The sequence below is a fragment of the Zonotrichia albicollis genome, chromosome 2, assembly GCF_047830755.1.
Source record: "Zonotrichia albicollis isolate bZonAlb1 chromosome 2, bZonAlb1.hap1, whole genome shotgun sequence".
In the NCBI taxonomy this organism is placed as follows: Eukaryota; Metazoa; Chordata; class Aves; order Passeriformes; family Passerellidae; genus Zonotrichia; species Zonotrichia albicollis.
The window spans coordinates 50,039,386-50,065,657 of record NC_133820.1 but is presented as its reverse complement, the minus strand read 5'-3'; the positions used below and the strand labels follow the sequence as shown (position 1 = coordinate 50,065,657).

General features: G+C 41.0%; 1 long non-coding RNA gene across 1 annotated transcript; it reads right to left on the bottom strand.

Moving 5' to 3' along the window:
- Positions 1-1,564: 1,564 nt before the first annotated feature.
- LOC141728329 (uncharacterized) lies at positions 1,565-10,600 on the bottom strand. The gene is made up of 3 exons (XR_012579250.1): positions 10,447-10,600; positions 10,245-10,300; positions 1,565-3,987 (listed from the first exon to the last, which is right to left on the bottom strand). It is a non-coding gene; the product is annotated as an uncharacterized LOC141728329 (long non-coding RNA).
- Positions 10,601-26,272: the final 15,672 nt, after the last annotated feature.

The window sequence follows — 26,272 nt, the reverse complement described above, 5'->3', positions numbered from 1 at the left end:
GTTCTACTCAGACTGGTCTGAAAATTTACTCTTTTATAAGATGCCTCTTCCCAAACATCTGTGATCATTGCATCTTCAGCAATTTCAGTGTGGCAGCTTATGGTCTACTACAATACCAATGCCCTTTCAAAACCTGAGAGGAATTTGATTTTTTCCTATACATATTAATAAATACGCCTACATGGATTTGACTATAATTAAAATGTCCCATAAACCTCTTTGCACTTTTTTATTGATTTAAAATATACATTAAGATAATGGCTGTCCTAAACCTAAGACAAGTTTTCATCCTGACTTTGTCTGAAATCTAACTTCAATATGACTAAAGCAGAAAAGAGGAAAAAATAATGATTATTATAGTCTTTTCCTTGCCTTTCATGCAGTATGTAAACCTACATATATTTTCCTCCTTGAAAGAATCAAAAACTCCAGGAGAAATTTGCAGTGTGTACGTAGTTTGCAGAATAAATACTTAGAAAGAGGAACTTCTGTGCTCACCCTAAAATCTGATACAAATCATTAAAATTTTTGTTGGCCATGTGTCTTGAGCAGTTCAGCCACTTCTCAGAAAAGGATGATGGAGAAAGTAAATACTGATAAGGCTGACAGGAATTTCAAAAAAATCTATTTCTAACAAATTTCAGTGAAAAGTAAGTTCAACATTGATGGATTATGAGTACAAGCCTGTACTTTGAAATTGCAGAATAAAAATTAATGCTAGATAATTTTATTAGGGTTCCAAAGCAGTAATGACTGTGATCACCCTAAGAAGCCCCTGCACATTATTGTCCAAGAATGCTTAGTGACACCAATATCTCTATCAGTTGTTTTGTCTTTCTTTCTCTTTTTCTCTTTCTTTTTCCCTTCCTTCCTTCCTTCCTTCCTTCCTTCCTTCCTTCCTTCCTTCCTTCCTTCCTTCCTTCCTTCCTTCCTTCCTTCCTTCCTTCCTTCCTTCCTTCCTTCCTTCCTTCCTTCCTTCCTTCCTTCCTTCCTTCCTTCCTTCCTTCCTTCCTTCCTTCCTTCCTTCCTTCCTTCCTTCCTTCCCTTTCTTCCCTTTCTTCCCTTTCTTTCCTTTCTTTCCTTTCTTTCCTTTCTTTCCTTTCTTTCTTTCTCTCTCTGTCTCTCTTTCTTTATCTGTCTTTCTCTCTTTCCTGTAATTGAGATTAAATGCTTGGTTTCTTTATCCTCTTCTCTTCTGCAAAATGGTGCACTTCAGACTTCAGTGAGTCACTGAGGATTTTCTGACCAGCATGACACTGCAAAAAACCATAAAGAGTTTGAAAAATGTCCACAGGCAGGACTATTCTTCATAATGTACAAGATGGTAAATTATCCTTTGTCAGTGTCTTGGTAGTGCTCACTACCCAACTCACTCAGTGCTGGCCATTGTCAGGGACAGGATGATGGACATCTCAGCATGTTCATTTCCATTAGCCCAGTTTACTGTGGATCTCAGGTCATTATTTCCAGTCTCCTTCCTCACTTTGATTCCTCAAGGCTGGGATGAAGCTAACCTTGAAGCTAGTGGTAGTGAAGAAAAAGGAAAAAAATGGGTTATTTATACCCTAATTGGCTTCAGAATAAAGAGCAAAACCAGTTGGTTTGCAAGGATAGAAGCAAAGGTAAGATCAGGAATTTCACAAAATCACAGAATTTTCTTAGTTGGAAGCGACCCACAAAGATGATTGAGTCCAACTCTTAAGTTAAGGGCCCACACAGCAATCAAATCCACAATAGTTTGTAGCTTTTTCTACTTTTTGCCAATGTGAGCACCCAAAATCTTGCTTATGAGTGAAGAGGAAGCACATCTTTTATCAATATGTGTATATCCAATAATTTCATTTTAGTATACTCGAAATCTTATCATTCTTATCATTGTTAGTCCAGAGAGAATCTGCACATGGTAGCTTTTCCATCATTCCATGTCCTTAAGTCAAAGCTGAATAATCTTCTATAAATATTATACAGGAAGGAAGGAGAAGGAAGGAGATAAGACCTGATGCCAAAATGGCATGGTAAAACCATAGAAGTTTCAGTTCTTCAGGAAGGTAAACAAAAGTGTCAGTGAAAACCGTGCTCCCCCCAGAAGCAGGAGCAGCTGATAGTCATTTGTGGCGAGTGGAAGATGTCCTCAGTGGCAGGCTAAGGAGGATTCCTGCACATCCCCTCTCCTCAGAGATGAATTGGGATGGGCACACACAGTCTTACAGACAGCTTTCATCCTCTTGTGCTTCCCTTAAAATGCCAGTACCCATCTCATGTCCTGACCACTTATCCTCCCCTCCAGCCTGAACTCCATCTTCATCACTGTCTGCTTTACTTGCCTCACCTTTCAAGCAGGGATCCTGTATTACTATCCCACACCTTATTTCCCCTCTCCCTGAACAGCTGTGATCTCTGTCCCAGTCAGAGCAAAACTGCTGCCCGCCAGCATCCTCACAGTAGCTCTCCAGGCAAAAAGCCTCCCTACCTATCTTTCCAGGGATAGGACTTCCTTCCTGCCATCAGAAAAGCAATTCTCTGTGTCACTTGAAGCTTGGATGAGGCCCTGGATATCCCATTTAGTCACTACTACTGATATTTAGAGATTCTGTACATGTCTACCTGCTCTGTCACCACTTCCTATGTACCCTTTAATACCTTTGTGGGACTATAACACTGCTGGCTTTTAGAGGAGATCAGGAGGCAATGGGAGAGTCCATGTGATGTTCTGGTTCAGCTGTAACTTGCTTATACAGATTCTCTGGTACTCCAGCAGTTTGTCAGATTTAATTTTTAGAAATGCAGTGCATTTCAAATAAATACAAATTTCAAACCCAGCATCACAGAGCAAAATTTCCAGTTCACGAGAATATCTATGGGATGCAATAAATGAAGTTAGATTTTTCAAATTATTATTATTATTTTAAATTGCTCTGACATGTGGAGAGAAAAGAGTTTAGAGGATAGTAGTTTTGTAAAGGAAAAGTTACAAAGTTATACACTGAAGAAAAGAGAAGGAAATTCTTTTCCCTCTAGAAATAAAGTAACTGACATAGAGTGTACACTTTTCACTGTTGTTTAAACAATGCATTTTTTATTCCTTTGATTATTTCTCCTCCATCTTTCACATGCATCCAGGATGTTTGATAGGTCCCTGTGAGTAGTGAAACCACCCACTAATTCTATGGATTTTCATAGTCAATCAGGCATGAGTCCTGGAATTTCTGAGCAATAAATTTTCACAGATTAGATAGCATTTGCTGTGTTCGCTTCCAATTTGGACCCATTTCCAAATTATCCTCTTCCACTGCTAAGAATCTCACTTGAGTGAGATTTGACACTTCAGTCCTCAGTGTTTCAGAGATGAACTCACAGCTGGTATAAATCTAGAAGCTTGTTCTGTTTATTTCTGTGCAACAAATGTCTACAATAGCAGCAAACTAAACCAAGAACTAAATGTCTCTGCTGCTGCCATATTCACACTGGTATGAATGGAGCACAATAAATGAAACATCCACCTCACCCTAACCAGTTTATTTCTGTCAGCTTAGCCAAAGCAGCTCATTCCAACTATCAACATGGTACAAACCCAATTCAAAGAGATCAGGTTAAACTACAACACAAGTTGCTTTTTAGCTACCTTGTTATCCATCTACATGGTGGCATTCAAGTTACTTGAACACAGATACACCAGTGATTATGCTAAACCTTCTCTCGACACTCATGGGTTCTGCTCTTTTATTTAAAATCCTAAATTTTGGAGTCAGATGAATGCCACAGAATCTTAGTTTCTTCATCAGCAGTCTTATAGGTGAAAAAAGCAAGAAAGCAAACAAAACCCCCTAATACATAACCCTATTATTTTCAAAAGTAAGAAATCAAGTAAAAAAAATGAATACATTGTTTTTAAATGTAAAGATTTTCATCCATTCGCAAGATTTCAGGATGCTTTAATTAGATGTCACCCAGATGTCTTATCTCCATGGCTTTTTGTACTTTGAAAAGCTGTAAAATCAAAACAGCAAAGAAAAGTTATGTGACAGATATTAATCCCATCACACAGGTACATTGGATCTGCTTATGCTTCTCTATTCATGCAAGCTGATCATGCGCAAAAGCAAACACTAAAAGGATTATAGTATCAGTGATTTAGAGCAGCATGGGTTGGAAGGGATCACAAAGATTATCTCATTCCAACTCCCCTGGCCATGGGCAGGGACATCTCCCACTAGATCAGGTTGCCCAGAGCCCTGCCCAACCTGGTCTTGAAAACTTCCAGGGATGGGGCACCCCCAACTTCTCTGGGAGACCTGTTTCAGTGCCTCACTAGTGCTTTTGCCCTAGGAAAAACCTGCTGTTCCCCAGAACAAAGACTTGTCAGAGGAAAGGACAATGAACTAAACCTGGCAGAAACATGCTAGATGCAATAGCTCCCCTCAGAGCTTTTCAGCGTGCAGTGGATGGAACTGAGATTACTCATTTCATGTATATTTTCCTGCAAAATCTTCCTTTTCATCAGAACTGCGCAGGAAACTCTGCACACTGCCTAAGCGATTTCCTCGTAAGGGATAATCCTCTTCACAAAGTGTAGGAGCACGATGTACTTTATGGTCTCTGCCCATTCTTATTCTTTCCCTGCCAACAATTCCTTCAGCACAGCTATAAATCCCATTAGGTGAGGTCACCAGCTCAAATAAACAGAAACATGTTCTTATGTACATTTCCCAGTGTCACCCCAGGCATTTATTTTTATGGCAGGTATTTGGGTGATCCCCAGGAACAGAAACTATGTCAGTCATAAATACTTTTGCAAAAAACCCCAAACCTGTCAGACCATTACAGGCCAGAGTTGTACTCTACCATTACAGCAGAGCTACGAGGTGTGATAATAGCAGCCATTAGTTGCTGTTGCCAAAATTCAACCTAATTGTCACTTTGTTGATAATTTTTGGAGCCAGAGGCAAATCTTGAGCAGGTGCCACATGAAGAAAGGTAAAACACTAATGTAAAAATTGTTTTTTTCTGGAAAGAATGTACCTGGAAAATTATGGGCAAACAAATAATTTTCACTGAAAGAAATGCCACTTGTTTCTTTAGAAACATCAGAGAGAGACTTTACTTAAAAGTACCCTTTTAAAATGCAATACTACTTATCCTGCTTTCACTTTCTTCTGATAAACCAATGAAATAGAACATATCTGAATAGTCACTCTTTGAAAAATGACACACCTTTACCTTTTTTGCATTGCTGGATACCATATTTGTGGTATCCAGCTTCAGATTGTTTCTGTCTTTTGAAAATAACACGCAGCTGGGAACCCCCTCCCAGTACATACCCACTTAGTAGTGGAGGCAGCTTTTGGTTTGAGTGGTAACTATTGACAAGGTTGAAGAATTTGCATAAATGCTTTTGGATTTTTTTCACTGCTTCTGTAGAAAGTTGTCTAAGACAACAAAGGCTCATTACATTGAAATATCTGTAAGATAATACCTGTATCTGTGTGTTCTGTAAGCCCTTATGATACTTTTCTCCTGTATTTTTAATGCATTGTAAGGCTGCCAACAGTGCATTTAATACGTAGCAGTTTCTTGCTCTTTTTTTATTGGAAATTGTTCACTATGTGCCTGTGTTACTTTCTTTCTTTGATGGAGCTCCACAAGGAATCTTCCTAGACCAGACAACAAAAGTAGAGGAAATCTTTAAAGTGCCACAACAGCAGGAACTTTCCAAGAAAAATTAGCAGACACATGTCAAATAGAAAAATTACATTCCCTTTGATTCCAGTCATGTTTCCTTGCTAATCCATTTCTTTTCTGATATTCCAGTCTTCTGGGCAGAATAAAACCCAGCCTTTTAAAAACTCTTTCTGTTAGAAAAAGGTGTTCTGTTTGTCCTTGTGGATAAATGAGTTCTCCCTACTGTGAATTATTCTTTTGATCAGCTTTGTTGCAAGTTGATTAACACTCATTTCTGGGCCAGTAACATGTTTCCAGTATACCAGTTTCAAGGTCTGAAGACTCATTGTCCTGTAAAGCTGGAGAATGTTCTGCATGCTGAATCAGAGACCCTGAGTTGCTAAAGGGGACATATTATATTTGTTAGAAGCTGAAATTATCAGGCTATCATCCTGGAAAGTCATGTTTTCAATATAGAAACACCACTTTTGAGGAGGGTTTATACAGCCTATTAAGCTTAATTTCTTGGATTAATTTAAAACTGAGGCATCTAGCTACATGTCTGAAAGGGCACAAACTCTGAATATTTTAAGGATGAAAAATATCTGTAAAGCATTCAAAATACTTTTCCTGTAACCTATGTAGCATATGTGTAACAGCTAAATTTATTTGGCAGACTGAGATTTGCTTCATACGCTTCAAAGCTATGTTTCCAAAACATTTGAATTTAACATTTCTCAGTGTGTGCTTATTTGGCAAAATTTCTGAAAGCTTCAGCTATCATCTACTATGACAAAATTCTAACCTTGCCTAACATAAATGGAGTTCTACATGCAAAGAAGACAAGAAAGGAAGACCCATAACAATGAGAAGCAAACACACTGGACAGATATTTTCAAATGTGGCATGTATGATATTCACTTCATTGTGAATACATTGTTTTAGGTAAAAACCAGCAATTATGCACACAGAAGGTAATGTAGAGAATGTCTGATAAAAAGAGTACAACTGTCATAAAAGTAATTTGCTTTCAAAATCATGCACTATAGGCTTCTTTTTTAATCAGAACAACTCTGAAATTATTTTAATATTTTTCTATTTTTAATTCTAGTTAAAGCTTTTGGTCATGTTAATATTTACTTTATGTATTCAATACATGAGTGATTCAAGCCCCAGGGAAAGTGCTAATTACACCTAGCCACATCACATTGTGGTGGAAGAAGATATTGTGGGAGCTTAAACTGAGATTTATGCCTTTATAAATGTAAGGTTTACATAATACATAAAATTAGATACATTCTTATTGGACATTCTTATTATAAAAAAATCTGTAAAACAATCTTGGCTATCCGTCTGCAGGACAACTTCGTTAATGGCATCCCACAGAAGAGGAATGCTGTAACTGAAAGGATGTCATTTCAAATGAATTTTCCCAGCAAAAGCTACTGCTGAATCATCTTATTTCCTGTATATTGAAACAAATTGAGAGCAAGGACCTTCCCAGTCACAACATGCTACTGGAAATTCAGTATTGGAAGCTATTCTGTGCTTTAAAAGTGCAAATAGTGAAAGATGCCTTGAGTGAAGATACTGCATGTGCTGCTCCCTTTTCAGATGAGATGTACAGGAAGGCAAGAAAGCCTTCAGATAAGTACAGTCTTTTGGAACTCAAGTGCATTAAAATGCACGAAGTCTGGAAGAGCATTTTGAAATACACCTTTAAGTAACCTAAGGAGGAAACTGGAAGTTTGCTGAATTAAACACTTGACAAGAAACCGAAGTTGTAAAGCCAGCTCTGCTATCCTCATTATGTGTGGGATGTGTGGGATCCTGGAGCATAACTGGCTTTCGGTAAGCTGCAGTGCAGCTCTCTCCAAGTGCTGTGCTGGGAAGCTGTCCAAGGGATATTGACTTCTGCTTTTCTGGATCCAGGAAACAGTACTGTCAAGTCCTGAGGGTAAAACTAATCCTTATTTAATTAAGACTTTTGATTAACTGAGTTTGGGTAAACAGGATGGTAAAGTAACCAAAATATTTTGAAAACAAATACAGGAATTGAGAGGCAGGTCCTCGTCCAGCTACTTGTCAGTAAAGACACACTCTTAGTCTCTCTGCTTCTGCAGCTTCTGGGGATAAAAATGCAGACTCCTGGCTGCAAAGGGATCAGCTTGAGCAGATATGGGAGAACACTTTGGGAGAATAGGTGTAAGGCATCTATCAGCAGTGTTTCATAGCATTAGCTGTGCTACCAACTGTGCTAGAAGAAAAAAAATGAACCTTTCTACTGGGTCTGCTTGAGATAAAGTTAATTTCATGGCAGCCTTGAGAACACAGTTTTGGATCTGTGACCAAATCACTGATGATCATTAGCTATTGCTGAAAAGTGTTTTTCCAGTGTCAAAGCCTTTTCTTTTCCCTGCTCTCCCTTCCCCAGTAGGCTGGCAGTGGGCAAGAAGTTTGGAGGAGATAAAACCAGGGCAGATGACTCAAGCCAGCCAAAGGGCTGTTCCAACCCTATGTTGACATGCTCAGCTATGAAATCTCAGAGAAAGACAAAGAAAGTGGGATGTCTGACATTTGTCTTCCCAAATGATCATTGCATGCAATGAAACTCTTGTGTTCTAGAAATGGCTGAACATTCGCTTGCTGATGGGAAGTAGTGAATGAATGCTTCGTTTTGCTTTGCTTGCATGTGCTGCTTTGCCTTTTACTTACTAAACTGTCTTAATCTCAATCCATAATGGTTTATTTGCTGACTCTACCATCACTCTTGGGAGGGAACTCCCAAGTCTGGAGCTTACCTGCTAGCTTGGGTCAACCCACCACAATCTTGCAACAAGGCCCTAAAAAGTTCTTCTCTCTGCCTCTCCCTCCAAACCCTCGCATTTAAACATTTTTCCCTTTCAATTTATACAGAATACATTCAAGAGATACTCAGTAATGGACCATAATAAGAAATATGTAATTATGCAGTTGCATACTTAATTCAGGTGCACAGCTGTGAGGACACATGCAAAGGAGGTGTTCAGAAATTAAGGCTAGCATTTTTTGAGTGAGCTGCTCCTTTGATTCTGAATTGTCTAAATGTTATTTAGTACACGTGATGTAACTGCTCTGTTTGTGTGACTGACCTCTTTGGAAGGCTGTGCCAAGGGCTGTTCTCAGTGGTAGCCATGCAACCATATTGATTTCTGTGCGATCACACAGGCGTGCTTGCAGACAGATCACCTCAGTGGTGTGCCCTCCTCCACTGCAGAATCACCCACTGTTTAGGTCTTTTTTTGTCACCAGAGTTGGTTGCTTCTTGCATAACTAATATGTCAGTGCATGAGTGATTCTGTTTTCCATTCTGTACAAAGGCACGTTGTCCTTAGCCCACAGCAGGTCATCCCAGGAGAGCTTCCTCCTAAATCACTTCCTTTGCCTCCTCACTCATTAGCTTATCAGAATCCTCTTTCCAATTCATCAGATAAAATTTGATTATTTTACTTTACAACAAAACAGAATTAATTTAAAATGGAAATTATGGAGAAATGCTTTGAGGCACTACCAAAGTTCCTTGACAAAAGTTTTGGAAGAGCTTAGTGTTCAGATCATTCTGAACTGTCATGTTCCACAGGTAGAAAGGCCCTACGGGCGCATGTGGGGTAAATAGGCCCTTGATCCAAGAAACATGTTGATTCTTAAGGAGGGTAACAAAGGTTCCTTCTCTAGGAAAAGAGCATGCATTTATTCCCTCAGAGGACTGAACAGACCCCTGCACTCCACAGACAACAAGGTGCTATGTGCTAACTCGCACTGAATAGGTGCTTGTCCTAATGAATGACACATAATGCATCCAGCTCTGGGGTTCTCAGCACAGGACAAGACTTGGATCTGTTACAGAAGGTCCAGATGAGGGTCACAAAGACCATGAGAGAGCCAGCCCATCTCTCCTGTGAAGAAAGGCTGAAAGAGGACTGTTCAGCCTGGAGAAGAGAAGGCTCTGGGGATACCTTTTAACAGCATTCCAGTACCTAAAAAGGGCCTATAGGAAAGATGGGGACAGACTTTTAAACAGGGTGATAGGACCAGAGGTAATCGTTTTAATATGAAAGAGGGCAGATTTAAGGAAGATTCAAGGAAAAAAAATGTGGGTGGTGAAACACTGGAACAGGTTTCTCAGAGAGGTGGCATCCCTGGAATCATTCAAGGTCAGACTGGATGAGGCTCTGAGCAACATGGTCTAGTGAAAGGTGCCTCTGCCCATGGCAGGGAGCTTGGACTAGATGACTTTTAATGGTCCCTCCTAACCCAAACAATTCTTTGATTCTCTCCTTTCCCAGGAGTGGCTAAACAGGCCTGTGCTCCCAGGACTGACACACACTGATTTTTCAGGAGGGTTAGAGAGGTCCTCACCACCAGTTATTGTTATCACAGTATGTCACCACTCTCAGACTCTGTCTCTTCCTCTGTCTGTAATTTCCTGATCCTTGACAAGTAATTTGTGCCATTACTGTACCCAGCCATCTCCCCAAAATGTCTTTTCAAAATATACCTGAATGCTTTATGTTCAGTCTGAAAATGAAGGAAAATTTTATAAATACCTTGATTTCTTCAGCAGTTATCTGCCAAACTATATGTCCTCAGCAGCTTTAGTGACCTGTTGGAAACAGAAAGATAAAAAACAGCACTGAGGAGAAAAGTTTAATAAACACCCATTAGCATCTAAGCATCCACCTTATAACCCATGAGACACAATTTAAATGATGGATGCTTCTGCCTCAGTCCTCATGGCCAGACTCGTACCTCACCCAGCTATGCAGAGCAGCAGGGATCAGTGTTGCCAGGGAGCCAGCTAGCAGTGTCTTGGTACAGTCAGAGCCTGGGACATGAGTGCAGCAGGCTGCAGGCTGCTTTCATAGGCTCACAGCGCATTGTACCTACACGGCAGCAGCTGCTCCAGCCGCTTGTCAGCCCTGCCAGTTACTGCAGCAGCTATCAGGACCAGGAGAATGCTGGCACTGGCAGGGCTGACCGTATGCATCAGAGCAAGCAGCACCAGCAGCACCTTACGGCCTTTTACCTGAGAGAAGCTATGGGATCCTCTGGATAATGAGATGTTAAAGATGAGATATGAGCTTTGTCACTATACCATCAAATCACTTGGATGGGATTTTAATGGGTTTTTTACTGGCTTTCTGCCTGCAGGGTTCCTCAAAGGCATTCTCTTCCATTCTTTGCCCCTTTATGAACAAGCTGGATTTCTACATCCTAGCTTGAGTCTTGAAGAAATTAGATGCTGATTTGCAGAGGAAGTTGCTGTTGTCTAGGCCCAAGTCACTTGTTCTCAGAGAACAACGTGAACTGAGACCATATGAAAGTGATGGAATAAGGGAAATAAGCAGGAGACAAAAATAATTCCATTAGGTTCATTTTTCTAAAAGGCTTGATGTTTTGGATCAGTTCAATCAACATCAACTGTTTGAAATATGGATATATACTCCTCGAAAAACATACATGCTAGATACCAAATTAGGTGTAGAACTCACTTTTAGGAAATAGCTCTAAGATGGAAAGAAATCTATTTTTGTAGGACAGTAACTCCAGAATAACTTTAGAGAACCTGCCCTAGACTGAGTTAGGAAGACAAATCTTAAATGATAAAGGTCAGGTAGCAGATATTGTCTGTGTTTCCCTCAGACTATGCTTAGCATCTGTGTATAATAGGCAACAAAAGTCCAAACTGCTCCAAGCTAATTTATGTCAATAAATGAAGTATAGGCATCCAGCACATGACCCAGATGAAGCAGCTCTCCAAGGATAGTGCTAAGAGCTGGTTACTGGCTCCTGCCATCAACATTCCCCAGCCTAGGAAAGAACTGCTCTCCTTTGTCTCTCCCTCTCCATCACCACACATGCCAGTTCACTCCTTTCTGTGGATTTACATGGTAATAAAATTGCCTCCACTTGGAAGTGTTAAATAATCCTGGTCATAAATTCTAAGAGAGTTGTTTTCCAAAACAAAGATAATTTCCTAGAAATGAGAATGAATGGGTGGGGATGGGTTGAGAGTGGGAATCACCTGAGCCAGGTGCAATAAATAGAATTGGCTTTCTTCTGTATTCTAGTCTTTTTCTTTGAACTGAGACCTTGCCAGAGTGAGCAGCTGGGTTCCTGTAAGAACACAGTCCTGTTGAAGATACTGAGATAGGGTATTTTCCTAGGATAAATTAAAAAGGAAAATTTCCTAGGATAAATAAAAAAGGAAAAAATTATTGACTTTATTTGCTATTCGTATTATGTGGCTGGGTATATAGAAACAGCAAAAAGAAAGGCTCCTGTCCCTGAACAAGAATTTGCAAGGCCAATACCAAAGTAATCTTGGGAGGTACATTTCACATGGCTGTCATTCTGTTGCCTGAATAGCTGTTCAGGGACTTACTAGTCACAACGGGCTATTTTGCTTGTCTTCCAGTTGCTCAATGGGTCTTGTGTAAGGTTTATAGCATGGGTCTTGTGTAAGGTTTATACTACATTTGCTGTGTTGGTACAGCAAATATGCTGCACTTCTGATATCCTATTTGCAACTTATTAGTAAGGTGAAAATAAAATATGAGTCATCAACGTGCACTTGCAGCCCAGAAGGCCAATTGTCTACTGGACTGCATAAAAAGGATTGTGACCAGCAATTGAGGGAAGGGATTCTATCCCTCTGCTTTGCTCTTGTGAGACCCTGCCTGGGTGCTGTGTCCAGTTCTGGGACCCCCAGCACAAGAAGATGTGGGTCTGTTAGAGCAGATCCAGAGAGGAGCCACAAAAATGATTTGAGAACTGCAGCACCTCTCTTGTGGAAACAGACAGAAGAATTGGAATTGTTCAGTCTGGAGAAGAGAAGGGAGCCTACAAGAAAGAGCATGAGAAACTTTTCACAAAGATATGTAGTGACAGGACAAGGGGCTTTTAACCTGGAGGAGGATAAGTATGTATTGGACATGAGAATTTTTTTTAATGAGGGTAGTGAAATACTGGCACGGGTTGTCCACAGAAGTTATGGATGCCCCATCAGATCCAGGTTGGATGGGGCTTAGAGCAACCTGCTGTAGTGGAAGATGTCGTTAGCCATGGCACTGGAGTTGATCAGGATGACCTTCAATGCTACCTTCCAGTACAAATAATTCTTATGATTCTATGATTCTAGTTCACTTCTCTTCAGGCAACAAATCCTGTCTCCAGTCTAGCTCTTCATTGTTTTGATGGGGGAAATGACTTAACCATAATTTAAGTCTTGGTAGAGGTAGGAACACTGCAAAGGTAAAGATTTGAGCACATATGAAAGGAAAAGAATATCTATGAATTATGTTTTCTGTGGATGAATATGATGTGGTTTCAATCTCACATAAAGCAGATCCTGTCCTACCTATGGCACAGTTCAGCTGCCCCTCCATTCAATGCAACCCCTTGAGAAACTGCCCCAGTTTACCCCAGAAGAAAATCAGCATGCAGTTGCATCAGCCCAATGCATGGGGCAGTAAGTTGTTACTCAGAGGCAAGAAAAAATGACTAGAGAAGAAACTTCATATTATCTATAACCTTGGACAAAAATCTGTGCTAGATTTCTTTAGATAAGTTCAGAAACGGGAAATCCTTTATCCTGAAGGTGGACTTACATGAAGGCTGCCACTGCATTTAAGAAAAGAGGCATACCAATGATCCTAAGGAATGGGGAAATCAACTTGCATTTTACAATAAGAAAAAGCTCTTCATTTGCTGTCTCAAGAAGGCCAGTGGAGCAATTCTTAGAGCAAACCCTTATACCTCTCAAGCTCTATCATACAGGCATTTTACTGCTATTCATTACATGTAAATGTCTCTTTGTCCCAACACAAACTTGCAGCTGTCAACACAGCCAGCACTAACTACCAGGAAATGAATCTGTCTGAGAAGGAAACGTTGCAAGCTATCAAGTCCCCGCAATGTGCTAAAACATCCGTAGAGGCAGGCTGCCAGGAGTTTATTATAAACTATGGACCATATGTTCTTTTTGGCTTCCATAGTTTTGAACAAGGAAATGTGTCATCAAATAATCCCGAAGGGAAGGGAGAATGAACTGTGCTGGGGAAGAATCATAATGATACTTCACTGGGATGGCACCCCAACGTCTGCTTTCCTGAAGAGTGTGAAGGCTTAAAAGACCAATAGAGATATAAAAAGGGGGTTGTTACTAGAGCGTGGATAGGAATAAACTTGGCAGGAACTCCAGCATATGGCAACCTCAGGAGATGTGATGGGTGTCTGAGGAAAAGCTGCTATCATTCATGCTGGTTCAAGAAACAATAACTTTCTAATGCATGTGCCACCCCTGGATCTAGTCAAGAGAATATGTCCAGACATGTATGTATCCCAAATTTTAAGATGAAGTAGACAGGTGATCCCACTATCCAGGTTTGCTGACCATGCTGTTGAATAAGCTCCACATATACACAGTGTAGATACAATTGGTGCTGTAAAATAAATGAGTCTGATAAAACAGATCCACATAAAAAGGAGACTGAAGTGAGCCTATATTGATTTTCAGCGTGTCAAGCTGGTAACGTTTCTTTACAGGCTAATGTTTTCTATGCTGATACTGGACAGTACAGGTATCTTTGCCTCATCCACCCCAAATTCTGCTGTTGCAGAACACTGAACACCATGGGTTCTGGCATATTTTTCTTCATTTACCTGACAGCTGATGTCCCTGCTACCCAGAATTACTCTCACAGTTCAGTGCAGTGCCCTTCAGAGCTTGAACACATGTTGACAAGCAGACACTAAGGGTGAATCAACAGTGCCTCAGGTGAGGAAAGCAATGAAAAAAAAGATTGTGGGACATGGTAGGAAGCTTCAAAGCATAGGCAAGGTTAGGACAGAAGCTGTGTTCTTGCAAAGATGAGTTTGGCCAGCTGATGACAAACAGAAGCACAGTTATAAAAGACAAATAAACCAAAACATATTTCACTGAAGCACGACCTAACCAACAGGAGATAGATTTAGACTAGATATAAAGAAGAGACTTTTTACAATAAGGGTAGTGAAACACTGGAACAGATTGCTCAGAGGTGCCTTGTCCCTGGAAATATTCAAGGTCAGGCTGGATAGGGTTTTGAGCAACTTTATCTAGTTGAAGGTGTTTCTGCTCATTGTAGGTAGTTTTGACTATATGATCTTTAAAGGTCCTTTCCAACCCCAACTATTTCATGACTCTGATTCTGTCTGAATCTCATCTTTTTCATATCTGCTTCATAGGATTTTGCTCTAGTCTTGGCTGAGAGAGCAGAGGGAACAGATTCTGCAGCACCTCCTCCTCTGGAGTGAATGAATTTAATTTTCCCCAAATTGAATATGTTTAGTTCACAGCAGTAATTAGTAAGCAATCATTCTGTCTTTATCTTGGTCCACAGGCTTTTTTATTCCTTTCTTCTTATTTTTCATCCTTTTCCCCTTCTGTCCTAGGGAGGTGGGAAGTGAGCAAGCAGCTGGGGGGAGAGTTAACCTGTTAGCCGTGGCCAACCCACCACAGTTTAGCATCCCTACATGGCATACACATGAAAGACTTAACAGACTGTGTGTTTTATCTACCTTAGTTCACTGTTGCAGCTTTCAATATTTTTGGATTATTTTCTGACTTTTAGATTCTTAAAATTATGTCAAACTTAAGACCTGGTCTGAAACCTCAGTTCTATGTGTTCACCTCTGGCATTTTGGAATAAATATCAGCAGTCCTAATAAAAAAAAATTCTGCTTTAATATAAACACTCTTAAAAATTCATTCATTAAAAACATCCAGCAAGTCCGTGCTTTGAGTCTGTGCCTATAATTTAACTGGAGGTCTCACAACAAAGTTTTGCTGTTTGAAATCTCTCCAAATACCTCTTCAGCTTTGACCAGCTGAAATAGCATTGGAGCTTCGTTTTTTGTGTGTGCTGTTGAGACCAGGATCAGGGATTGCTGTTCATTTCTCCTGTGTGTGTGTGGTGCACGATCAATCTCTGTGATGCTACCAGGACTTCCCTTGTCCTTCAGAGCACACATAGAAGGCACAGATGGAGCATTATGCCATGGCCTTGAAGGGCCATGTACACCTTGTATTGTTCAAACTTATAACATTCCTCTTTCCTACACATGAATATCTTATATGAATGCTGCATGGGGACAGTTCAACATGATGCTTTTATTTCAAACTTAAATGCCACAAGAATCTTCTAACTAAGCATGATAATTCTAGGAAATTCCTTTCTGTGTCTTGACTCCCATGTACTCTACCTCAGAAATGTGCTACTTCTTTGTTTTCCTGTATTGGAACTAATAGAATCAACATGGTGCAGCTGTGAGAGTGACTCAGCAGAATAGCTGTGAATCTTCATGCACATGACATCCTGTGACAAAAAGAATCTCACATTTTGAAGATTTAAAATGTCTTATTTTCACTAATTTTTTCCTCAAGGGAAGTTAACATTATTATGAATAGGAAACAGTAAAACTGAAATTCGACTACACTAATCTGTCAAGATGGCAAACATGAAAATTATATCAAGAATAAGTTACACTTCAAATTTTATTGAATTCATAATTATTTTCATACTTCCCAGGCAAGACTGAGGAGTTTCTAAAGCAAGGCTTAAATGCGAAACATATGGCAGATGAAGTGATGCTAATAACAATGGGGACTAATGAGAAGAGAAATGAATTGCTAACAAGCGTATTTTAGTTTGTAGGTTTTTCCTGAGGATTAAGGAAGAAACTTGGAATTTGAGATCTGGTGGAGAAAAATGATAGAACTCCTTCAGGATTTGAGTATTTAACCTCTCAAATCCCAGGGTGAATGGACTGCCTTTTACATTTTCTACGAGAAAACAAAACAATGATTATTGGAATTATTGGCTCTGGTTGGGCTTTTTGTTTGCTTTGTTTGGGTTTTTTTTGTTTGTTTGTTTTGTTGGGTTTTTCATTTTTTTCAGAGGGCCTTGAGAGCTTGACAAAAGGCCCGACAAAACCAGTAAGGTTAGCCAGCTTGAAAATATGTCTGGAGTAGCATTGGTTAAGTTTTCATCTGCAACTCTGTCTTGCTGCCTCTACAGCAATGCTCAAGGGGTTCTAGATGTTTAACAGACTTCTTTCACATATGTTCCCTCGTATCACCTCAAAGAAAGACATACAACTTCCACTCTACTTTGTTGCACCAAAGTTGCCAATTTCCAGATATTTAACTTCCATACTGACTGTGGCAGAGCAAAAAGACAGCCTGCAAACAAGCTCTGCTACAAATTTATTCTGACTTTGAGTTAGCTAGCAATCTGTGCTGAAAGAAAGAGACACCAGTAAGAAGAGATGTTTTCTCAGACCTTTCATGTTAGGTTATTTTGGCTGTTGGGGCTTTAGCATTTGGATAGGCACTAGGCTAAGGATGGAATATATCATTAGATTGGGAAGGGGCCAGCTGAGAATTCAGCTTGGGAGGCAGAACACAGTGCATAGCTGCCATGTGCAAAACCTGAGGATTTTCAGCTGCTATGTGTACCCTAATCTTCCCTCTCTGATGTTTCCATGACTGTTTTCCAGGATAAAGACTGATGGGTACAATCATTGCCTGTCATTCAAAAAATTTGGGAGGATCCTGAGCTCTTGCTGAGGCCAGTGCCACTCAGATTGGTTATTGCTTGAAAGAATGCTCATTGGTCAGGCCCAGACCTCTCACAGTCCGAAGGTCCAGGGCCCCATCATATTCCTACCTATTGTTTAAATCACTCTAAGTAGACTCAGCCAGTGAGTTCCCTTTGGGGAGTGCCCTTGCCTCTCACCACTTAGGAGGGTAACCCTGTGCCCGTGATAATTTCTGAACTCCTGTTCACACTCCCACTTCTTAGGCTTCATGGGCAAGCTGCATCAAACTCCAGGATAAAGACAAACACCATCCAATACTCATGTGACTTCCTTAGAAAAGTGTACCTCTGACTAGTCCAAGCAAAGCCACCATTGTCCCTGTGTGCCAGCACCCCAAGCTCCTTTTAGCACCAACTATCTAGTCAATGGTTTTTGAATTTCTGGAGTACCTCATCAATATTTGTCAGCTTGTATTTCTTCTACCTTTGATATTCCATTCCATCATGAGCTTAAACTTTATCCTCACTAAGTGCAAAGTCCTGCACCTGGGGAGAACTCCATGTACCAGTATATGCTGGAAAGCATCTTGACAGGAAAGAACCTTGGGGTCCTGGTGGACACCAAGTTGTGCATGAGCCAGCAATATGTCATTGCTGCAAAGGCAGATGGAATCCTGCCTTAGGCCAAGTATTGCCAGCCTGTCTCCTGTACTCAGCCCCACCTGCAGTATTGTGTCCAGTTCTGAGCTCCACAGTACTAGAGAGTCGTGGGCACACTGGAGAAAGGTGAACAAGGCCACAAGGAAGATTTAGGGGCTGGGGCACCTCACATATAAGGAAAGGCTGGAACTGCTGGAACTGTCAAGCTTGGAGAAGGCTCAAGGGATGCCTTAAAGGAAGGTGCAAGGAGAGCAGAGACAGGGTCTTTTCAGTGCTGTCCACTGATCAGAGGCGATTGGCACAAACTGAAACACAGGTTCCCTCTGAATATCAGGAAACACGTTTTTTACTGTGACAGTAACTGACCACTGACAGATTGCCCAGTGAGGTTGTGGAATCCTCATTCCTGGAATTATTCAGAAGCTCACTGTATCTGAGTGACTTGGAAAACTAGCTGTAGTTAGTCCTGCTGTAGTGTGGGGGTTGAACCAGATGATCTCCAGAGATGTCTTCCAGTCTCAACTATTCTGCAATTCTGTGGACATCTGGAAGCCTTTCCTTCAAAATGCTACCATATAAAGGCCCCACAGAGTTGCTGCCTATGGACATATGGGGTTAATTCCATGGTTATTTGTACCAAATTCTGATCATGTCATAGTGATTTTTTTCAGACTCAAAGGCTTTATCCACAATGAAAAAAACCATGTTTTCTGAAAGACTGTGTTTTAGCTGCTCAGAGGACGCTTAATCACAGTTTTAGACTTATCTTGTAGTGAAAAATCCTCTTTTTGTCTGCTAGTGACATTCATTTGAGGTTTAGGCACTGAAAGTTAGTTATAGGGTAGGTACTTAAAATACTGCTGTAGGGGTGATTTGCCTCAACATAGTGTGTAATGTCATTGGAATTTCCTAGGAAAGACACCTGCACAGGGCTGGTTACCATGATAAACAGCCTGTAGGAAACCCATGTTTTTTAAAGAGGTGGTTGAAGGCTCAAATGGGTCTGCAGGTGTCAGGGTATGTGAATCCCTACACTAATCAAGACTGCAGTAGAAGACAGTTTGGTAGAGATGAGAGGAGGGCAGTCCAGATATTCACATCTAGACTTGAGTGCCTGCAGCTAGTGCCAGCTGCACTGAGCTCACACTGTATTCATGGAGGTGGTAGCTCTGTCATGGTACCTATAGCATAGCTACATATTCCTGAAAGGCTGCCTAAAGACCAGGAAGAATATCGTGACTTCTTTATCTAGGATTGGTATCTGTCATAGTAGTCAGGGCAGTTAGATTTCTGGCTGTAAGTAACGGCATTGCAATTCCCAATCCAAAATGCAGTTTGGAAGAGGGTTCACCAACCTTTATGAGGTTTCTGTTAATAAGGATATAGCCTTTTTTAGGGAACAACAGTTTTCAGGAGTCAGGGATGGCACAGCTTGTTATACCTGCTCATTGCAAATGTGTGCATAAAAGCATTCTTGAATTACAAATACATCTTCCAAAAGGTGAAGATCCGACTCTGTGTATCCTCACAGCGACAGCTGAGCACAGGCCGAAGCAAAAGCATTTGCTTTGTGTGGGAGGAAACCTAGGCCAGTGATACAGAATTACCTCCCACACTTTGGCTGGTATGTGTCACACTTTGAAAAGGGTATTAAACATTTGATGAGACAACAAAGAAACTTCCAGTCAACTAGCATTTTGTTCTGCTCTGTCTGCACCCCCTACACTTCTCTGAATGCCATTCCAGTATTCCCCTTTTGGCAAAATTCTGAGTTTGTTAAATCTTCCATTGATCCAGTGAAGTTCCTGCAGGTCTCCTTGTTCTGCAGGTGATACCTATACCTCTCTGTCAGGGTTGTGTGAGAGCGCTGCTCTCCCCATTCCACAGCTTCCTTCCAATGCCTGGCCTTCCCCCTGCCATGAGCCATCTAGGTGGTGTCCCACAGGTATGCTGATATCCTGTGATTATTAGATTAACAATGCAGGAGAGCTCAGCCTTGAAACTGTGATCAGTAAGGTGCAGAAGGTAAGGATCTGTTCTACCTTGTGCTGTTGTTCATCTGACCTAATCCTGCATCTCAAGAGAGAATGTGAGCTTGGCCTGTGTAGTCTGTGGTTTAAAGGTATTGGTGATAAACCCCTGCGTTTTCCTTTTACTATCTCTTTATGTGCTTGCTTTCCAAGAACTTACCTATTAGCCTTTTGGACCTGCCATATTTCTACCTGCAGGGTAGAGCATATGCATGAAGTCTAAGGAGAGAATAATTTTCAGGTCAGCTAGCCCACTAAAGATAAAAAATTGAACCGATTCCTTGCCCTCCTTGTTAAGTCCAAATCTGTATATTACAAGTAGCTACTTCATTGCTCAGAAAAAAAAAATGTATATCCTATCACACAGGGAGAAAATTAACACACCCATCATCCTTGCAATGTATTCTGTAAATCCACATCAGAATACTGATCACACTCTATGGCTTTCCTTTCCTGGCTTTGGCTGGTCCTTGGTTTTTAAGAGAAAAGCAACAGAAAAATCTAGACCTTCTGAAGGCAAGTACTACTGGGGTAAAAAATCATTTATGCTAGTGCAACTGAAAACAAAATTTATCCCATTCTTATCCGTTTTCTCCCATCAGCCTCCTACTTCTGTGTTTCATTTATTGTCTCCCTCCTGCTGCAAGGTTTTCCTTAAATCATATCTTCCCTCAAGGCTCTGCTATGTGTCTTTTCCAAAAACATTTTGTGTTTGAATTCCTCTGGTACATTATAATTGTCTGAATGAGGTAGCTCATTTATCATGACCCAGACTCTGTCTTTGAACTTGGAGTGGAGAAGTGGGAAAATTTATAATACTATAGATTTATTTACAAGTTTAAGCTCTGTGCCTTTTTTTCCCCCTCTGATAAATATGATTTTTGTTCTCATTAATGATCATGGCAGCATGTCACAGTTATAAGCAGTTATTTTACCTTCTGATTACAGCAGCTCCTCTTAGCTATGGATCTCAAAAAGCTTTGCAGTCTTGTAGAACTCCATTTAAGAGACAGGTAGTTCATTATTGCTTTCTGAAAGACACTGAACTTCAATGTTTTACTGAAAATTTGTCAACAAACATACTAAAACCTTACCCAAACATTCCTTGTTTCTTTATGAGCAACATTTATGAGTGAGATTCAGCTCAGAAGTAATTTTAGGATTGGGATGTGCTATTGAGTGCAGAGAGATGCTGATTTAGACCAAAGCCTTGTGTTTATATAATAGAAGTCAGGTCAAATGAAGCACAGTGTTGGTTGCCATGTCATTACTGAAACTTCCCAAGTTTCAGTAAGGTAGAAAGAAGACTTAAAAATGGTTATGCTTCTCTTTCCAAAGTGTTCCAAGTCAGAGGACCAGTGCTGCATTGCCAGAGTAGCCACAGCCTGGGCTGGTGCTGTGTGTGTGACTGCCTCTGTTTGACCAGCTGAGCACGACTGCTTCAGCTTTGCTGCCCTCTGCCCTGCACAGACTCCACCTGTGCCCTGACTCCCCCTCAGGGTGTCCAACACAAACCCTGGGCTTCCCCCTGTGGAAACAGCTTCCTACTGGGCTGAGACCCACAGCCTCACATCTACTATGGATCTGAACAGGGGAAAAACCCCAGGTGAACTAAGAATGGTGGCTTTGGGTCTTCAAGGGACTAATCTCATTGAGCTTGGAAGGACCCAGGGCCTAGGTCTGTGTAGCCTTTCTCCCTGGCTTCATGGCAAGATACTCTCTCACCAAGATGCTTCCTCAGTTTTATACAGCAAGGCAGATGTGTTCTGTGACGCAGATGCAGTCAGACAAGAGTATATAAGCAAAGCATGGGATTTTGTGTATTGATTTACATATCCTGAACATTGCAGCACTTTAGAGAAAGGCCATATGAAGGTTACTCGACCCAGCTCGGCTCTGCTCCAAAGCTGATGAAGATGACTAATATTTAATCAACTCAGAGAGCAAAATTATTGGGATGAGAAGAAAAATATTATTACATTTTTAGAAGAATAAGGATGTGTTTTTAACTGAGATACTGTACTTTCATGCTTTCTGAGCTTTTCTTGCAATTTAAAAGGCATTTTCAGCCCATGCAAATGTGATGTGGCCACTTAACCAAGAGTGCAACCCTCAACAGTTTGAACTGAAATAGTACCAGCTAAGTCAGTTGCCTTAAGCAACTAAAATTAGTATAAATCTAGTCCAAAAACCACAAAAATATAATCAAATTCTGACTGAAATTGTGGGGACTGATAACTCACTGAACAGCATTTCATATTGTTAGGTCAGCGTCAGCTGCAAGGCAAGTGAAATTGCAGGGTTCTTTTGAAATCATATTAATGAATAAATGAAGGATGTTTTTATCTGACACATGAATGATAATTTCATGGTGAGGGAAAATTGTACATCCTATCCCTCTGCCTCACACTGCTGGCTAATCAGTCCTGATGACATTGGGGATTCCCATCCACTGAAGTGCAACCAGCAGCAGATGAACTTAAATGGAAGGACAAGGTCTGGGTTACTTCTGGAGGATTTCCTTTTTCATCTAAATTCCAGCATTACTGAAATTCATACAGGTCAAATCTTGTTTTCTGATGAGCCAAATGCAGATTGCTGTGGTTGTCACAGCAATACAAAGCTGTCCAGGCCCATCCTTTGCTCCACATGAGATCTGAATGAAAGAAAGCCTCAATAAACTGTTAATGTATTCACTCTCCAGACAGGTCAAATCATAACTAACCTCATGCTCACTGCTGTTACTTTGAGAGCTAACTCAGTGTGTACCATGCAGCTATAATTTGATCTGATAGCTACCATACAGAGGAGGTGATAAAGGCCTGAAGAGAGTCACAGGAGCTGCAAAAGGAAGGACTCAGGCTAAATAGAGCCCTCTTTGAGAAGGGTGGACCCCATCACAGGAAAGGCTCTGTGCACTGTGGGCACTGAGGGCAGACAGGGCAGTCTAACATTGTCTGCACTCCTGGGAGCCTGGCTGTGCAGGGAGTGTCAGCCAGCCCTCCGGATGTGCTGGTTCAACCTTGCCTAATGGATGAGGGCTTCAGAGGCAGCTCTGCTGATGGATGTAGAACGCAAAATAAAACACTTATTTGCCAGGAAAAGTTTCATTACACCCATGGTAGCACTCCCACTGCAGGTTTTAGTTTGGAGATCTTTTCTACAAAGGCTGGACTTGCCAGTGTGTTTTCTGCAGGATTTCTTCTCTCTGGCAGAGACATAAATATCATTGGGAAGTACTTTTTATTTGTTCCCAGTGAATACCCTTTTATACATTAAACATCTTCTCTTTTATGTAGTTTTGCTATTAATGCTGTAGTTGCAATTGTTCTTTTAGTAAATTGTTATTTCAACATCCCTCATTTATTGTCCCTTCTTACTGAAAGTGGTGGGGGAAGGGGAGTGGCTTATTTAGAGTTCAATTTCCCTGCTGGGGCTAAACCCAACACATTTAATTGGTGCCCAATGTAGGGCTCAAGGGAGAAGTTGAAATAACATTTTGATTGAAGTATTTGTGTATTGGGTACAGAACTCCCTGGTTACAGTGCTTGATCTGTTCATGTGGATGTGTTACCCAGCCCAGTATATATTCCTGTATGTGCTTCTGCTGATAAATTTGTCAAGGTGGGGAGAGATATTAGGATTGTTTTTGTGATGTACTGTGTGACCTTAGTTTATGACATTGTGACACCAAGGACAATGAGGGCTGTTTGGGATGTGAATTCAGTGTTGTTTTCCTGTCCTGGCCTTGGCCGCTACCTTTGGCAGTTCATTAATAATAGTATCCAGCTGGTGGGGAGAACAGGAGAGGATGGCTTTACCCAGCCCTTCACCCTCTTAATCTTCATTCAGGTCTTCTACAACAGCTTTTGAGAATTTCAAATTCCCTTTGGATGTTAAGGACAGCATAACATTGCTGCTAAATCTGCAATGTCTCTCTGAATGGTCTATACTGTCTTTAGAGTCAGGACAGACATTTTAGGGAAGTTGTTCAGAGATGTGCCCCAGGGGTACATAATCCTGAGTAGCATGAAAGGTGAGAGAAAATGGGCCAGGTTTTGAAGAAGTATTCTGCTCCAACGATTTGGAAGTTCACACCTGAGCAAGAATGGGACCCTGATAAAATGGCAGAATATTTGAAAGAAAATTGCAGTGGCAGTTCCAGATAGGCATGAAGCTGTGCTGGGCCCTGGCTACTGCCTACCACACACTGTTTGTTACTGTACAGCACCTTCAGGGGAGGGGAAGGAAAGCAGACCAACATGCACCATGGCCACCAACACTGCAGCTGGACCAGAGTGACAGCCCATGCCAGCAGCAGTCGCTCCTGTTAAGAGGAAGAAATCCAAGACGGAATGAATTTTTTCAGGTAGTGATAAAAGGAAGCAGGATCTTCAAAACCAGTGGAAGAAACAGGACCAGAGAAAATCAACCTATCCCTATCCCTGAGGGAGGTCCTATTGATCTGTCTTCTCCAGTGCTGGGATATCATGGCCAATGGTGTGGCACCGGATGGCAGTGAAGCCAAACAACTGGATTCCCTCTACTGGGATGCTGGTATTGACCAGTGAATCAGGAGAAGACCAGAAACTTTCAGCCTCTTCAGACAACTCTTGTCAAGTGTGAAGGAAAGATACCCATGCAAAGATGAGCTTTTAGTGCACCACAAAGGGTGGAATGACATGGCACAAGGTGTCTGGTACCTTAGGGAATTAGCTGTGCCAGAGATAATATTTTCAGATAATGAACAATTCCCTAATAATCCAGAAAGTGTTACATGAGACAGAAATTCATATGGAATGTGCCAGCATCATAAGCCACCTCATTGGGAGTGATGTCATTGAAGGAAGGAGAACAAAAAGTGGAAACTTTGGTTGGTACAGTCCAGATATATGAAGAAATATCTCTGCCTCGTTAAGGGCCTACATCTCTTCTGTAGAAAGACTGATCAAGGCTTCTCTTTTATTTTCTGAAAAGTTAACAATGGAAAAAATGGAACAGTAGATGCAATAACAGACTCTCCTTCTCCCTGCTCTTGATACAATCTGGCAGTCTGGAAGGGGACTGATGGAACAGGTTAGGTTATTGCAAATGGACTCCCACCATATATTTGGTCTGGATTCTGAGATCAGGGATTCTTCTGAAACACAAGCATTCAGGACCAGAATTAGATACTGATGATACAACTTGTACTAGAGGGGACCAAGCTGTGACTCTGATGACACTGAAGCCCACAGGTTTGATCTGAATTCTTTATGCCTACAGAACTTCCCTAAAGAAGGCAAGACAATAATGAAGTGGCTTATGGTGGCTAATGAGCCCTCATCTTCCAAACCACCAAATGTAGCCATTCACTGGATATTTGAAATGCAAGGCATGTGAGTAGAGAATATTTCATAATAAAGTGGCAAGTGGATTTTCCAGTCTTTCTTCACTACCACAGGTAGGTAATATATCCAGTATGACACATCAAATAATGGGAATTGTTTATCTCCTCATTTTCTCTGCTCAACACTTGGTTTTCCTATAACTTCTGAGACATGACAGTGGTCAAAGTGGGTTTAATACAACAAAGCAAAGGTAGATCTCAGGAGTTTGCATTCAGGTTTAACATGTGGCCTTGTTCCAGGAGAAGGCCACAGCGCTGGGATGCAGGACACATCTCAGCATATTTCCTGCAATTAGGGAGGGAGCTGTACTGAGCCGCTGAGGATCGGCCGGGCTGCGCCCTCGCTTTGCTGCTGCTCCCGGGAAGAGCAATGATAATGTTCTGAGGCCACCTACTGTTTGCTTTCAACACCTACATGTTATTGTGTAGGATGCTGTCCAAGAGAGCAGGCTTATCCTGATGACCAGAAAGTATTCCCAATAGTCCTTAGGAATGTCAAGATACATCAGAAATAGAACTTGCTCTACTTTAATTTAAGTAGCTGTATAAGTATAATCATACCCAGCTTGTTAAGATGATTTTTCAAGGAAAGTAAATGTTACTATCTTGATAATTTTTTACTTCATTAATATCCTCTGTAATCTTTCTCTGTAAGAATACCCTTAAAAGTGCCAAACACTCCCAGAGCTCCCACTTTCAAGTACTCAGGAGGAGTCTGGATGCACAGAATGAAATCCTAGCTCCACTGACTCACAAGCAATTATTCCCCTTTGCATGAATAGAGCTAAGTTAGGGTTTTTCACTCTCTCAGTTCATCATAATAGGAATTTGCTGATCCCATGCTGTTAAATCCATCTGCTGCCTCAAGCTTTGACTTGAAGCACAATGAATAAAAGAAGGAGAGAAAAGGGAGG